The sequence below is a fragment of the Austrofundulus limnaeus genome, unplaced genomic scaffold (genome assembly GCF_001266775.1).
Source record: "Austrofundulus limnaeus strain Quisiro unplaced genomic scaffold, Austrofundulus_limnaeus-1.0 Scaffold561, whole genome shotgun sequence".
In the NCBI taxonomy this organism is placed as follows: Eukaryota; Metazoa; Chordata; class Actinopteri; order Cyprinodontiformes; family Rivulidae; genus Austrofundulus; species Austrofundulus limnaeus.
In genome coordinates this window covers 23,954-35,024 of record NW_013952963.1, presented here as the reverse complement: position 1 = coordinate 35,024, position 11,071 = coordinate 23,954, and positions in this window count along the sequence as shown.

The following is an 11,071-nucleotide window of genomic DNA, read 5'->3' as shown; positions in this document are numbered from 1 at the left end:
ATTTATTTTAATACGCCAGTTATATATTTATACATTTATTTCCAATAATGATAGGTTTGGTCCTCCATACAAATGTAGCTGAAAAAGAAAGTAACAAAAGAAGCTAAAAGCACACCATTCCTGAATATAAGAAGCTAAAGTGATCATAAAAATGGTGAATTTAGCTGTAATAAAACAAAATTTAACTTGTAAAGTATAAAAAAGGAAGGAAGCACCTGGAATTAACAAAGCAGTTGGGAGAAGCACAAACAGTACATTAACTAAAAGAAACTAAGCATAAAATAATTGAGATTAGCAGTATGACTGAGAATAGAAGAATATTTAAAAATGCATAAAAAGGCTGAACTTAGCAAAACAAAAAAGCAGCTAAAGTAAGCTGAAATTAGTACAGAGAAGTTAAAAAAATCAGAATCAAACTTAAAATGTATAATAAAGATTTATAAACATCCTGGAGAGTTGTGAGAATGTTGAAGACAGCTGTTATTTTTAAAGAGGCAATATTATGTAAAATCAACTTGTTTGAGTTTTATATCATGTTATAATGTTATCCTCTCATCAAAAACACACCCAGAGTCTTGCTTTGACTCATTCATGCATGTTTGATAAATCCTGTGGTGTCCTGAGGCAGCAGGCAGGAGAGCAAAAACAACTGGTTGGGCCTAGAACCGCCTTTTGGGACAAGCTCCGCCTCTGGGCTGTATCTCCAAGCCGGGCTTCCTCATCACAGAACACACACACCCACCAGGCCCTGTGCTGAAATGGGTGGGACAGAAGCGGAAGGTGGTTCTTAAAGAGACAGAAACCAATTTCAAGGCATTTAGAAATGCATATGATGAGAAGTCATTCAGTATAAACATTTTAATAACAACTGAAGGTGACATAGTTACTTTATTATGGTATAGAATTTAAATATATGCCTGAGAAACACATTATATTGCCCCTTTAATGAGAAATAAATGGAAGGTTTTTTATATACACATAAATTGTTGAMATAGCACAAAAATTGCAGAACGGCGTACGTGCTGAAAAACATACGGAAAGAAAATGGATCATCTCAATAATCCACCATCACTCTCGCATCTTGTAAAATATTTTCCTTGTTTTTAATAAATGATCTTTTTCAGATCTAAACCTTGTTGGTGGAGATTATCTCAACTCCGATTGCAAGCATCAAATGTGAAATTAGTTATCTTTTTGGGATTAATCACTTGACTTTAATTATGAAACAGTGTGATATTGAAGTTTTAGATTTTCTTTAAGCCTGTGGGGATTGCTGAACTGCATGATAACACCTCACACGCACACATTCTCTAACCGCCGCCACCTTAGGTCTCATTCTTTATATTTCCTTTGTGAAACTCTGAGTGATAAAACAAGAAGTAAATGATGTTTTTGGTGTTTTATATAGTAAGACTGTCTCCAGGTACTTCCTCCATAATGGTCTCTGAGGCATTAACTTTGTAGCATCAGGCAACTGAGCATGAAGGACTCTCACCACAATGAATGAGTGATGTGTCAGCCCACGTGCTCCTGTATTCATCAGCACTGCTACGCTAGAGTGACTGTAGTTACTGTAACGACATCGTTTGGCAGAGGACTATTCTCGTAATGACGTTTTTGCTACAAATTGCTTATTTAATGCACTGCGAAGGAGGCCCCCGTGGGTTTAGTTTAGGCTCTGAATGGACTTAAATTGACCATTATTCTGCTGTGTGCTTTTTACAGTGCCGTTTTTTTTTTATTTGATTAGAGTTGGCATTGTGCAAAATGTCTAGTACGAATGCAAATTATAATGATTCTTGAATGACATAAATGCTGTCTGTGACCTTTCTATTACTTATTGTATTGCTGACGATTCGGTAAATTAAGTTTATTCTGCTGGTGAGCTAAAGAGTGCTTAGCCTCATAATAGAGGATTAAAAMGTACTTAAAGTTGACTTTTTGTAGGAAATTTATCTTATCCAGGCTTTTTGTGATGTATGTCAATAAATGTTGCCACTGTTTAATAAACTGGTTTAATATACTAGGTTTTTTTTAACATTTAAATGATAATATCTGTTTATTACAGTGTTTTATTCCGTGAGATTGCATGAGATTTGATGAGCCTTRAAGCAATTTAAATCCCTCAATCGGTGAAGAAGCAGATAGCTTTACGTGAGGGWTTTTACTCAAAGATTCCTCTTGTGTGTGAAGGGCAAAAACAGCGTGTTTTATTTCCCAGACCTCGTTTATTCCAACAGCATCTGGCTGTTTTTTAGCATCACTCTGCTGCTGTCACACGCAGAGCAGCTCTTTGCGGTGGTTTGTGGGATTTCTGTTGCCTCAGGGGAGACGGCGGGGCGACTCACATTCACATGTAGCACAACAGCTCCTTCTGTTTGGAATTTCATAAAAGTGAGAACCTGACATTTAAACTGCGCCTAAAGGCTCAAAATGCTGTTTAATTGAAGTATTAATTGTCTTATCACTGTACAGCAACTGTTAACATGACATTTATGCTGAGGTTCTCAGACAACAGCTCAACAACTTTCCATTTAACACCATGGCATCAGTGTTATGAACCTTATTTTATGCACTTTTGACTATTTTTTTGTATATTTTACTTTTTTTTAATGGGATAATTTGCTAGTTGATAATCCCTCATGTTTACTTTATTCCTTACACGCAATGAGTTGTCTAGTGGAGGGTTTTGTGTTTGTTTTTTAACAGCTGACAAAGCTGTCAGTCCATGTTGTGGTATGTGTGAAAAATATCAACCAGCGTCCTTGTTTGACATATATTTTATTACATTTTTCAGCATCCACTGAAGGTGAAATGCATCTGTTTATAAGGTGGTCTGATGTGTCACAAAAAAACATTAACATGGCTGGGYTCACATTTTCCACATTTTTGGCACCAAAACATTTTCAGGAAAGTTGACAGCTACTCCACGTTGAGCAGCAGTCAACCAGGTTTCTAAAACTTTTGCCTGTTTTGAACCACAAAATACAAAGTCTATCTATGTAGTTGAAGTATGCAAACTTTTCTATTAAGACATTTAACAAAGATTCCTGTCAAACACTGTATGATCATTATTATATTTTCTGTAGTTTAAGTTAAATATTGTATTGCATTCTATTCTATTTAATTTCAGCTGTTTAATGCTGTTCATCAGCTCAAATTTTATTGTGCATAGCTGGTTTTGATACTTTTACACCATGCATTCATATTAGAAAGCTTCCTAGTCGTCACTTTTTTCCATGCTGATTGTGTATAATGGAGACGTGTGCAAAATCCAGATTTTTAGCTGTTAAATGCATTTTGTTGTGTTATTGGAGGAGTGCAGAAAACTTTATTTTAGTCTCTCCCGGTTTCAACACATTCAGTTGTCTATTTTCCATCACATTTTCTGAACTATCAGGTCAAATTTTGAATTATTATGGATTTAAAGAGACAGCCTCAAAACGAGTTGATCTGAGACACACCTCAGAAAAGGGGTGAAGGAGGGGCTTGTGGAGTTACAATAAGGAGGGATACAAACAAACGCATTGCAGTCCCACTTTATATAGACCCCAACTGAATGATTTAAGTGTGAAAAACGATTTAAAAGCATGACATGGCTCCTTTTAAAGGTGATTCAGTTTGACTCACTTTATTTGCGCAGCACTAAATCATGAAAAACACATCTGAAGTCACTATGCAGAGCAAACTCATTTAATCCAGTTAAATCCATCCATCCATAATCTTTATTTTGAATGAGCTATGTGTTTGTTCATCACCGTCACCCATCAGGAAGCATTATTGTTGTCCTCGTGTACGCTGGTTAGCAGATGATTGATGCACATCAGGCAAAACCAGGTGTAAACAAGYGCAGCAGCTGCACTCTTGAAGCTGCAGGGTGTGATATGTCTTCTAAGGTCACATTCACGTTAGCATCTGTCCTGATCCTCGTCATCCAGCAGCATGCTGAGCCCTCACAACACTTCCACACAAAAACAGACCCGAACTCCCATTTACACGTAAACACACAAACCAGACCTGCATCATCCTTCTGTGCGCCTGACACTTTCAGATTCAGTGTTGATGATGAAGCAAAAAAAAAAAAAAAAGCTGACATTGTGTGCATAGATGAAAGCCTGAGCTGCATTCACAAGTGTGTGTCTAAGTGAAGGAAAGCTGCAGCTCAGAGAAGCAGGTCAGGATGTCTACGTTAGATCCTCCTCACTGCTGGAGGGAAAGAAAAAAAGAAAACCTGTTAGAAGAGAAAAAGGGGGAGTCTCCTTTTCACCTCGCAGAGACTCAAAACGCTGTCTGCAAAATGTCACATATTCACACTTTAAGAAAAGGAGGAGGGAGGGGGGTTCTGCTGAGGTTTGTCAGTCTGATTTAAGTCATGCATTATAAAACTAGAGTTTTATTATTCCCTAACAAAAATAGTCAGTGTAAGCATTAATAATACAAACGTCTTTATCATGTTCCTATTTGAGCAAATCATTTGCAMCATTTGGAATATAAAATGCTAGAAAATTTGTAGTCCAAGCAGAGCTGGAAAACATGTTAGGATTTATTTCTGTTGCCTAAACGTGCAGAAACTTTACATTTTTTATGTTTTCTCTTATACCACCAAGGGGGTCTATAAAGTATTTGACAGAAAATAACTAAGTAAAAGTAAAAATGCCTTAACAGAAAATGACTTGGGTAAAAATAAATTTCACTGATGAGTAAAGTACTTAAGTACAAGTCATAAAACTGCTGACGAAAATAAAAGTTCAGGCAATGTACATATCTTCTTTTAAACAATATTTGTATATTTACTTCATATTTACTTTTCTAGGATTAGTGGAACTAGTTGACATGACTTGGTTGAGTAAATTCAACACTTACTCCAATTTCAGTTTTGCTTATTTTCAGTCCTGCTTGCTGTTGTTATAAAATTGAAAAATAAAAACTCTCCAGATATGTTGTACCTCCTAGATCAAGTGAATTTAATTATAGTTGGATGRGAATTATAAAAAATACATTCTGACACCCTGTGTTTGTACACAATCCATCACACCTGTTTGACACAAATCACTTCACACTGCAGCAGAACGTAGCAGATGTATGTAGCCGAGTATGAAGATGATCGTGGTAGAGAAACACGTTTAGCTAAAACAAGAAGCCGAGTGCATCCCAAATGATACATTTTTAACATTTTAATATAATATTTATAGATATTATGGCCTTTATAAAAATGTTTTTTAGGGAGGTCCGTTCGCAATAAATGTAATTTTGGACATTCTAACATTTCACCTTTACTACTTACTGTAAGTACATTTTATGTCAGAAATAAGTAAAAATAATATCTGATACTTAAAGATGTTTCTCAAGTATTTTTGGAGGAGACTTTAACAAATAGTAAGGAATCAGACCAAGTTTACCTGRAAAACAAGTTTTTCTTTGATAATTGTTTCTAAAATGATGTTTTGAAGCTTTTAGCTCTTGTGTGAATTTAGTGCACTTTATCATTAATTCTAGAGAACAATAACCATGCTATTATCCCATTTCTTAGTTAATAAAAATGCATTTTTWAGGGTTTTCCATTCTATTTCCCTTTGTTTGGGCAATTTATTTTTAAATTACAATCCTGGCCTTTTCTCCTGCAGTTAATCTTTTAAACTTTGCTCCTAGACTCTTAAAGCGGCTCGTAAAAGTGCCAACAGATGCAGTTCCTGTCTGTGCGGTGAAGCCCAGAGGYATACTGTTGGTTCTCTTCTCGCCATAAAAGGCAATATCCTAATTACAGAGTGTGCATAACAAAGGCATGAAAAGGGTAATTATAATATATGAGTGTTTTAGATATACTTTGTTGCACAATAAGGTAAAACAAAGGATTGTGTTCGTATCATGTAGAAGTGTAAAATGTGTGTGATAATGTGTTTGCCAATTGCTCGGTGAGATGTTTTTTTTTCTTTTACGAGCGTGTGTGTTGTGTGTATGAGCAGGCAAAAGAGCCATCAAAGCGTGTTAAAGTGTTTTTTAATGAGCTGGARCTCTTACAAATGGACTGAGTGCGTTATGTGGCTCATGCCGAACGGGCGGGGATGAGAGGTGTTAGAAAGCAGCCAAAAGCGGTTGCGTTGACGCTAATTGTCTTCATCTTCTCCCTGCGCTGTAGCTAAATGAGGGGAAGAGGATATGCAGCTTCTCTGAATGAATTTCAGGCTGCTGTTTGTTGCTAATGAGTCTCCAGCTGGCTCTGAGTGATGATGGTGATATTTTTGACCATCTCAGTTATAAATATCAGACAAGAAGAAACATATAGAATCTGTAGTTTTACAGCGTCTACTGATGTTTGTTTCTGCTGCTCATTTTAAATGAATGCTGTGTTACTTATACTTTAAGTTCAACCCATAGACTTGAATAAGATCACTAGACTGAGCCCCGCCTAGACTGTCCACTGGTAGCATCTGTGACATCATGGAGGAGCAGAAATGGCGTCCAAAAAGGGCAACAGCTTACAGCCTCCATAGAAACTAATAGATAAACAACAAGCTGAACTGGATCGGTTTCACAGATTATCTGTCATGTTTTTTCAATAAATTAATAATTGTTAATTTCATTCAACAATCATGTAAAACAGCAGGTTTATACCAGAAAATGTATATAATTTATAAGTAACAATGATCTAAACCAGACCTGAAATCAACCTGTAACTTAGACTTTAGCTAGATGAAAAATGATGACTTCAGCTAGTAATAAAGTATACTGTATTTATTCTTTCTTCTTACTGTCATAAAAAATAAGAATATTTATATTTACCAGTCAACAGTTAGAAAAAGTTATCTGGTTATAGGATGAAACTTCTCTATTAGCTAACATCTTCTTAACAGGTCAGGTTCCTCTAACAGAAACCTAAAAATACTCACATTTGTAATGTAGGAATGTGGAACTCTTTTAATTATATTTTTGTGGTCTGGTAATAATTAGTTCATTATGTGTTTAATGTTAATAAAATAAGTAAATTTGATATAATTGATCTGGGTAATAAACTGTGTAACTTTTAATGTGTGGGCCACTCTGACCAGAATCATGTTTAAAGAACAGGGTCGAAGTCCAGGTTCCTTACCATTTCAAGGCTGTGCAAATAAGCAGGTTGGATGGAACCAATGAAAAAGCCGGAGGACAACATTTCGGCTGCAGCTTGTGATGATGTATGATTCTCAGAAATTACATAAGTGGACTTGATTATAAAAGCTTAGAATTACAGTGATGTGACGAGATGCTGCTTGTCGATCGAAGGGAAGTATCGGTCCAGCACTCTCCCAGATTTGCAAATCTGTTCGGTGGGTTTTTACATGTAATCTTTAATAAATTCTGTTAACTCTTTAAGGTGTCTCCTYCWAATTCCTCCAAAATCCCAATTGACCCGGGTAAGAACGACCAGGTTCTTAACAGTAATATTATTTTACACTCTGTAGGTCTAAATATTAATCAGAGGACAAAGTACTATTTAATAGTTTGTGTTAAATTGTAGCATGATTCAACAGTGCTAAACTCTGTATGTGTGCTCCACAAGCTAATACCTGCTAAGCAGTTCAATAAATAACAGTGATTACATCGACTTTATAAGATTATTTTAAGTTTAAACTGTTATATATATATATATATATATATATATAAAAATATGTATAGATTTTATATATATACACATATGTACATATATATAGATCACATTGAGCTAAATAAGATCAAATCTGCTGACTTGTGTTGTAAAATGAGACGTTTTCCAGTTTATCTTCTGATAATAAATCCACAACACAAACAGCTTTTCTGACATTTAAAACATTAGATAGGTTATATAAACGGTAAAATATTAATAATAATTGGGTTAATATCATTAATAGTTTTAATGATTTTTACATCGTCAGTCCTTTTATTTCTGCTCAGTTGTCAACATGTRCAGTAATGGGAAATCCAGACTCTTGACCATTTTGCGTTAGCCGTTAGCTTCACCAGCCGATCACACGGTCACATGGTTTCTGTACACTACAGCTGTTCTATAGAACCTCCTTGGTTCAACCCTACTTGTGTACTTTTTTTAACAGAAATTGAACCAAAAATTGTATTGTYTGTTAACATAAAGTAGACGTATCGTGCTTTTAAATCCTTCCTTTTCACATTTAAATCATTCAGTTGGGGTCTTTATAAAGTGGAACTATAAAGCTTTGTTTTCCTGGTGTGTGCCTCAAAGCAACTAGTTTTGTTACTGTTCCTTTAGAGGCTTCAAGTCTCGCCCACCCCCTCATGCTTCCAGACCGGTCCACTCCAATTTGAGAGAGAGGGTTAGCATTTTTATAGCATGCAGCAACATTTTATTTACATTTTAATTAAAAAATGTCAGCAATCAAAAAACTTACCCATCCAGCCTTATTTGTTGGAGCCAGAGTCTGACCCAGAACCAGAGAATGAAGACAAGGAAATTGTAGTCAGTAAGTTCAGACCTTATTTAGCAATGCCGTTGCAGATAATTTGATGTAATAGCTCAGAAAACATCATAGAAAATAGAGAAAACTGAATGGATTGAAAAATATGACCCAAACAGACTATAAAAATATATTTGCAGCACTAGGAGAGACTAGATTAAACTTTTCTGCCTTTTAGAGACTCCAAGTCCACAACACAATGTATTTAACAGCTAAAGAAGTGGATTTTGCATGTGCCCCCTTTCCTCTCAGAGATTTAGCAGTAAAACAAAGGTACACTACGATGAGTGGAAKATATAATTTGCTAATAACAAAGTAATTAAAAACATAACAATTACTAAACCAGTTAAAATGCAGTTACAACATTAGTTTTAGTTGTGTCAATAAATAAGTGCCACAGAGGAAATGTAACGGGTTTAACACACAGGCTGAGTAACTGATGTGATTGAAGCCTACACACACTCTGAGCTGATTTTATGTGACCTGCCTGATTGCTGGTAAATTGCTCTTTATAGACATGTGATTGGATGAGTGGGTACCATTAAGTGAGCGTACGTGTGTGTGCATTTCAAAGTTATGTTGTGAGGACATAAATCTATTTAACCAAGCTGATTGTGAGGTCTCAAGTTCATTTAGGGAGCAGTTTCCTAGAAACTAAATCATGTATTTTAAGTGGTGGGAAAAAAAGGTTTAATATGTGATTTGTGGGTTTGACTAAAAATTAGAATTAGTGGAGTGCTCCATTTTATGAATTCAGGTCGGTGTAATGGCCTCTGTATTTATAGGAAGATGATTCTCTTGTGAGGGGTAGCGTGACGGTTTTTGTGTTCGCTTGCTTAATAGAGGCTGAAAATTGGATCCTTGTGAAAAGTATTTTTTCCACAACCACAAGATGTTCCAACTCAGTTGTTAAATGAATTAGAACATAATAATTCATTGATTAATTTGATATGATAATTTCATATAAGGCTTCTAGTTCATTCTTTTTTCTAATTCTATCTCAACATATAAATCTTTAAAAATTTTATAAGTTGGCATAAGTTGTCTAAAACGTCAGCGAGTTCTGATGTTATCAGTCCATTAAATGGACGTTATTGGYGGTTATCTGCCCCATACAATGGATTCATACTGCCCCGACTGTGCCTTCTAGCAGGTTATCAGTCCCATAGAATGGACATTATTGGCGGTTATAAGTCCCATACAATGGATTCAGACTGTCCCATCTGTGCCCCCTAGTGGGTTAATATAGCAATGACATTGACTGTTTAAATAAGAAAAACATATTTTGATAAATGTTTTGTCTGGGGTGGGGGCCTGGCACAGTTTTCTTGCTGATTTCTGGCTGTCCATGCCTGGTCTTGGTCCTGGCTCTCCCTCTCTCTGGTCCGGCGCTCTGCCCATTGCCCTACATTGGGCCTGCAACAATGGTCTACTTTATCGTAGGTCATGTCATTTTCTCTTAAATTAACCTTAGTGGTTTTATGCCTCATATTAACCAGCTGACAATCTGAAGCCATTCTATGGGACTGATTATGACGAATAACGTCCATTTAATGGATGAAAACATCCGAAGCAGGTGCAAACATTGTAGTGTGACAGAGCCTTTAGTTTAAAACTCTGATATGGTGGCAGTAGATATCCATTCCTTTAAATTTCTAAAGGCCTAACGCTTTGATCCAGACATAACTGTTTTAATGCTTGTTCAAATGTGTTTATTTTTTACAGGGTGCATATCATGCAAAATCCAATTTTTTAGCCRTTAAATACATTTTGTTGTGTACTTTAAGAGTGCGGAAAATTTGAATATAGTTTTTCTATTTTTTATRACAWTTTCTGAACTATTACGTCACAGTACTTGATGTAATAATATACCAGAACTGCTAGCTCGGCTTTTCTAAGATTTAAGTAAAATAAATGTTTGAATTTAGGCTAAGTATTTGTTTAACGGTATACACAACAGAATGTGTTTATTTACAGGTCTGTCTGCTATTTAGAGATGTAAATGTTGCTTCTTTTTTTTCGGGCAGAGCATCACACAGCCTTCCTTATATCAATGACAAAAAGGTCAAAGATCTCTATGAATTCAAACACATCTGCAGGCACAAACACAAAAAAAAAATCCTGCCATTAAAAGGTTGAGTGAGCAGTCCATTAAAGCCACTTAGGGAGCGGTTAGCAGCACATCCCACCTCATCTTTATTGCGATCATCATTATAATCATCACCACAACATCAGGGCCAAATGTGCAGCTTCATCAGACAGACTAATAGTAAAACAAAGTTTCATCGATTTGGATAAGTGAGGTCATGGTTATTGTTGTTTCTCAAAGATTTGAGCAGAATTACTGATCTGAAATACTGTATCTTTCTTTTTTTCTWGTTTCATGTTGTTTTATTATATTTTGATCATACTATCTAATCTAACAAAGTGCCTAAAAGTGCAATGAAATGAAGTACCGTATTTTTCGGACTATAAGCCGCACCCACCATTTAAAAAAAAACCCGTGAACATTAGCATATAAGCCACACGGACTATAAGCCGTACCCCCAACACAAAAAAGCAGACACCCAAAAATTGTCATCAAAAAAGTGAATTCAACATCAAAACATAAAAAGCAAACCTTTAGG